The sequence below is a fragment of the Nothobranchius furzeri genome, chromosome 11 (genome assembly GCF_043380555.1).
Source record: "Nothobranchius furzeri strain GRZ-AD chromosome 11, NfurGRZ-RIMD1, whole genome shotgun sequence".
Classification (NCBI taxonomy): domain Eukaryota; kingdom Metazoa; phylum Chordata; class Actinopteri; order Cyprinodontiformes; family Nothobranchiidae; genus Nothobranchius; species Nothobranchius furzeri.
Window position 1 is genome coordinate 71,714,544 of NC_091751.1, and position 6,311 is coordinate 71,720,854.

General features: G+C 43.7%; 1 long non-coding RNA gene across 1 annotated transcript; it reads right to left on the reverse strand.

Moving 5' to 3' along the window:
* Positions 1-1,666: 1,666 nt before the first annotated feature.
* LOC139061890 (uncharacterized) lies at positions 1,667-2,872 on the reverse strand. The gene is made up of 2 exons (XR_011515531.1): positions 2,645-2,872; positions 1,667-1,915 (listed from the first exon to the last, which is right to left on the reverse strand). It is a non-coding gene; the product is annotated as an uncharacterized lncRNA (long non-coding RNA).
* Between the last annotated feature and the right edge of the window lie 3,439 nt (positions 2,873-6,311).

Here is a 6,311-nt window from a genome sequence, read left to right on the forward strand (position 1 = left end):
TGTTGTTGGTGTGTGATGCGTGTTGTTGGTGTGTGATGCGTGTTGTTGGTGTGTGATGTGTGTTGTTGGTGTGTGATGTGTGTTGTTGGTGTGTGATGTGTGTTGTGGGGGTGTGTGATGTGTGTTGTGGGTGTGTGTGATGGGTGTTGTGGGTGTGTGTGATGCGTGTTGTTGGTGTGTGATGCGTGTTGTTGGTGTGTGATGTGTGTTGTTGGGTGTGTGTGATGTGTGTTGTTGGGTGTGTGTGATGTGTGTTGTTGGGTGTGTGATGTGTGTTGTTGGTGTGTGATGTGTGTTGTTGGGTGTGTGATGTGTGTTGTTGGTGTGTGATGTGTGTTGTTGGTGTGTGATGTGTGTTGTTGGGTGTGTGTGATGTGTGTTGTTGGGTGAGTGTGATGTGTGTTGTTGGGTGTGTGTGATGTGTGTTGTTGGGTGTGTGTGATGTGTGTTGTTGGGTGTGTGTGATGTGTGTTGTTGGTGTGTGATGCGTGTTGTTGGTGTGTGATGCGTGTTGTTGGTGTGTGATGCGTGTTGTTGGTGTGTGATGCGTGTTGTTGGTGTGTGATGTGTGTTGTTGGGTGTGTGATGCGTGTTGTTGGGTATGTGATGCGTGTTGTTGGGTGTGTGGTGTGTGTTGTTGGTGTGTGATGTGTGTTGTCGTTGTGTGATGCGTGTTGTTGGGTGTGTGATGCGTGTTGTTGGGTGTGTGATGCGTGTTGTTGGTGTGTGATGCGTGTTGTTGGTGTGTGATGCGTGTTGTTGTTGTGTGATGTGTGTTGTTGGGTGTGTGTGATGTGTGTTGTTGGGTGTGTGATGTGTGTTGTTGGTGTGTGATGCGTGTTGTTGTTGTGTGATGCGTGTTGTTGTTGTGTGATGTGTGTTGTTGGGTGTGTGTTGTGGGGGTGTGTGATGTGTGTTGTTGGGTGTGTGTGATGCGTGTTGTTGGGTGTGTGTGATGTGTGTTGTTGGTGTGTGTGATGTGTGTTGTTGGGTGTGTGTGATGTGTGTTGTTGGTGTGTGTGATGTGTGTTGTGGGTGTGTGTGATGTGTGTTGTTGGGTGTGTGTGATGCGTGTTGTTGGGTGTGTGTGATGCGTGTTGTTGGGTGTGTGTGATGCATGTTGTTGGGTGTGTGTGATGTGTGTTGTTGGGTGTGTGTGATGCGTGGTGTTGGGTGTGTGATGTGTGGTGTTGGGTGTGTGATGTGTGGTGTTGGGTGTGTGATGCGTGTTGTTGGTGTGTGATGCGTGTTGTTGGGTGTGTGATGTGTGGTGTTGGGTGTGTGATGTGTGTTGTTGGGTGTGTGATGCGTGTTGTTGGGTGTGTGATTCATGTTGTTGGTGTGTGATGCGTGTTGTTGGTGTGTGATGCGTGTTGTTGGGTGTGTGATGCGTGTTGTTGGGTGTGTGATGTGTGTTGTTGGTGTGTGATGCGTGTTGTTGGGTGTGTGATGTGTGTTGTTGGTGTGTGATGTGTGTTGTGGGTGTGTGATGTGTGTTGTTGGGTGTGTGATGCGTGTAGGGCTGCAACTAACGATTATTTTCATAATCGATTAATCTGTCGATTATTTTTTCGATTAATCGATTAATCGGTTTGTTATTGTTTAGCTATTTAACCTATACAAGTGATGGATGCATTTCAGTTAAGAAAAAAAAAACATAAGAGAATTGTGCAGTTGACTGCAATCTATTTTATTGCACATGAACACAGTCAGCAGTATAAAATGAGCTAAACAGTGCAAAATATCAGTCCAGAATAATTTTTTAGCATTAGCTGGAAGCCTGCTCCTTCCACCATGGATAGTGGCCTCATGTCTTTTACCAGCATGTTTAGAATAGAGTTTGTAAGTGGTATGAATTGCTGGGGGGTGAGTGTCTCTTTCCCCATGTAGTTGTCCATCGTTGCTTGTTTTTTTTCTGCATAAGAAACACAAATAGACTGAAATAAGTACACATATAAAATAAAGCAGCACACACACTACAACACTAAATCAATATTATATTATTTGAATTAATTAACAATATACAGTGATCATTTATTTTGAGGGTTACGTTCTACAAAATAGCCCGCAACAGGAGATATTCAGAAAAAAAGTAAAACATTTTTACTATTAAAAAGCTCTAAGTAAGAAGCTCATGAGGTTTTTACTTTGAGTCGGGAGTGTTTAAATTAGCTAGAAAAATGTGAAAAATGATTATTTTGTGTAATACTGTTTAAGAAACATGATAAAAATGTGTTGTGAGGCGTTTTACAGCGTTAGATAGTAATACAGCCTTTTAATAGTAAAAAAATGACTTTTTCTGAATTTCTCCTGTATTTAAAAATTGAAAGCGTACAACTATGCCGCGTTATATTCACCTGGACACAGCTCGTCTGTATATTTTTCACCGCGGAGTTGTCCTTTTTTGAATGAGGAACATAGTTATGGGTTTGTGCCGTTTTTCTCTTAACTAGAACATTCTTATAAACAGACGTGCTAAATTTGGCAAGCGTATGATTCACAACAAGGAGGAGATTCACGATTGCATCTAGTCAATCAGAAGTAGAACACCGTAGACTGACGCGGCAAAAAAACATGTTTAACATACACTATAACGAACTCAGCTAAAACACTAAGTCCAGCTTGTTTATTTTCTGTTACTTACCGGGCTGGCTCTTCCAAATGACGGCTCACTTGACCGCGGTGCTCTTCCTCAGCCCCCACGTTTTCGTCTCAAATGTTCACTTAGGGACGTCGTGCTTCCGTGCCATGCTAGATGGTTTTTGCATATTTTGCCTTTTCAATGCATCTAGTGAAGTGCTCCCATACTCGTGAGGTTTTTGTCCGGGGTTTCTCTAAAATTTTGTCGCTTCTATTTTTCTTCCGTATTTCCTCTTGTTCCGCCATCTCTCACAGCAAGATGAGCGTCAGTAACGTGATACGTCATGAAAACCGAGGGCACTCATTGGCTCATTTCTTCTTCTACGGCTCCACTGGTAGATCAGTGGCTCATTACTGCCACACACTGGCGGCAAATTTAACAGCTTGTAACCGATGTCAGATTGTGGTAAAAATAGACTTTATGCGGTAAAATATGATTATTAAACAACTAATCGATGACTAAAAAAGTTGTTAACTATTTTAATAATCGATTATAATCGATTAAATCGATTAGTTGTTTCAGCTCTAGATGCGTGTTGTTGGTGTGTGATGCGTGTTGTTGGGTGTGTGATGTGTGTTGTTGGGTGTGTGTTGTGGGGGGGTGTGATGCGTGTTGTGGGTGTGTGTGATGCGTGTTATTGGGTGTGTGATGCGTGTTGTTGGGTGTGTGATGCGTGTTGTTGGGTGTGTGATGTGTGTTGTTGGGTGTGTGTTGTGGGGGTGTGTGATGTGTGTTGTGGGGGTGTGTGATGTGTGTTGTGGGGGTGTGTGATGTGTGTTGTTGGGTGTATGTTGTGGGGGTGTGTGATGTGTGTTGTGGGTGTGTGTGATGCGTGTTGTTGGGTGTGTGATGCGTGTTGTTGGTGTGTGATGTGTGTTGTTGGGTGTGTGATGTGTGTTGTTGGGTGTGTGATGCGTGTTGTTGGGTGTGTGATGTGTGTTGTTGGGTGTGTGTTGTGGGGGTGTGTGATGTGTGTTGTGGGTGTGTGTGATGTGTGTTGTTGGGTGTGTGATATGTGTTGTTGGTGTGTGATGCGTGTTGTGGGTGTGTGTGATGTGTGTTGTTGGGTGTGTGATGTGTGTTGTTGGTGTGTGATATGTGTTGTTGGTGTGTGATGTGTGTTGTTGGTGTGTGATGTGTGTTGTTGGTGTGTGATGTGTGTTGTTGGGTGTGTGATATGTGTTGTTGGTGTGTGATGTGTGTTGTTGGTGTGTGATGTGTGTTGTTGGTGTGTGATGCGTGTTTTTGTTGTGTGATGTGTGTTGTTGGGTGTGTGTGATGTGTGTTGTTGGTGTGTGATGTGTGTTGTTGGTGTGTGATGTGTGTTGTTGGTGTGTGATGCGTGTTGTTGGTGTGTGATGTGTGTTGTTGGTGTGTGATGTGTGTTGTTGGTGTGTGATGTGTGTTGTTGGTGTGTGATGTGTGTTGTTGGTGTGTGATGTGTGTTGTGGGGGTGTGTGATTTGTGTTGTGGGTGTGTGTGATGTGTGTTGTGGGTGTGTGTGATGCGTGTTGTTGGTGTGTGATGTGTGTTGTTGGTGTGTGATGTGTGTTGTTGGTGTGTGATGCGTGTTGTTGGTGTGTGATGCGTGTTGTTGGTGTGTGATGTGTGTTGTTGGGTGTGTGTGATGTGTGTTGTTGGGTGTGTGTGATGTGTGTTGTTGGTGTGTGATGTGTGTTGTTGGTGTGTGATGTGTGTTGTTGGTGTGTGATGTGTGTTGTTGGGTGTGTGATGTGTGTTGTTGGTGTGTGATGTGTGTTGTTGGTGTGTGATGTGTGTTGTTGGTGTGTGATGTGTGTTGTTGGTGTGTGATGTGTGTTGTTGGTGTGTGATGTGTGTTGTTGGTGTGTGATGTGTGTTGTTGGTGTGTGATGTGTGTTGTTGGGTGTGTGATGTGTGTTGTTGGTGTGTGATGCGTGTTGTTGGTGTGTGATGCGTGTTGTTGGTGTGTGATGTGTGTTGTGGGGGTGTGATGTGTGTTGTGGGGGTGTGTGATGTGTGTTGTGGGTGTGTGTGATGGGTGTTGTGGGTGTGTGTGATGCGTGTTGTTGGTGTGTGATGCAAGTTGTTGGTGTGTGATGCGTGTTGTTGGGTGTGTGTGATGTGTGTTGTTGGGTGTGTGTGATGTGTGTTGTTGGGTGTGTGATGTGTGTTGTTTGTGTGTGATGTGTGTTGTTGGTGTGTGATGTGTGTTGTTGGTGTGTGATGTGTGTTGTTGGGTGTGTGATGTGTGTTGTTGGTGTGTGATATGTGTTGTTGGTGTGTGATGTGTGTTGTTGGTGTGTGATGTGTGTTGTTGGTGTGTGATGTGTGTTGTTGGGTGTGTGTGATGTGTGTTGTTGGGTGTGTGTGATGTGTGTTGTTGGGTGTGTGTGATGTGTGTTGTTGGTGTGTGATGTGTGTTGTTGGTGTGTGATGCGTGTTGTTGGTGTGTGATGCGTGTTGTTGGTGTGTGATGCGTGTTGTTGGTGTGTGATGTGTGTTGTTGGGTGTGTGATGCGTGTTGTTGGGTGTGTGGTGCGTGTTGTTGGGTGTGTGGTGTGTGTTGTTGGTGTGTGATGTGTGTTGTCGTTGTGTGATGCGTGTTGTTGGGTGTGTGATGCGTGTTGTTGGGTGTGTGATGCGTGTTGTTGGTGTGTGATGCGTGTTGTTGGTGTGTGATGCGTGTTGTTGGTGTGTGATGCGTGTTATTGTTGTGTGATGTGTGTTGTTGGGTGTGTGTGATGGGTGTTGTTGGGTGTGTGATGCGTGTTGTTGGTGTGTGATGCGTGTTGTTGTTGTGTGATGTGTGTTGTTGGGTGTGTGTTGTGGGGGTGTGTGATGTGTGTTGTTGGGTGTGTGTGATGCGTGTTGTTGGGTGTGTGTGATGTGTGTTGTTGGTGTGTGTGATGTGTGTTGTTGGGTGTGTGTGATGTGTGTTGTTGGTGTGTGTGATGTGTGTTGTGGGTGTGTGTGATGTGTGTTGTTGGGTGTGTGTGATGCATGTTGTTGGGTGTGTGTGATGTAGGGTTGTCACGGTATGAAAATTTAACCTCACGGTTATTGTGACCAAAATTATCACGGTTTTCGGTATTATCGCGGTATTTTTTAAACGGTGTTGCATATGTTCAGAAAGCATTGATAGTCCTGTTCTACACAAACTGAAATAGTTCTGAAAAGGTTTAACAGTGTTTATTAAACCTAAAATAACACAAAGCCTTAGCAAAAGTGCAACTTTTCACAAGTAAAGGAACAAATAGCTTATTTTTCTGGAACTTGTTACAGTAGTCAGTGCAGGTTTAAATTATAAAAATCCAAACATTCAAAACATAAACAATATGTAAACAAATCAAAGAAACACCACTTGTTTTCTCATATACTTGTTTTCTTCATTATCAAAATGAAAATCTAAAACTCCAGTCCACACTTGACTTGAGCACTGTACAAGTCAACCTTAAAAAATATGTATTTAAAATAAATAGCCACTTTAAACAAATGACTAAAATAACTACTACACTATGTAATCAAATCCAAATGTTCAAGTATAAATAGCATTGAATAAGTAAACAAATCCATGACAAGGAACTAATTGTATATTTCTCTTCATCATCAACAAATAAGATGCTTCATCCAGCAACAGGGTGTCCGTGACACGGTTTAAATGCTGGCAGAGGACGCTGCGGCTGCAGGA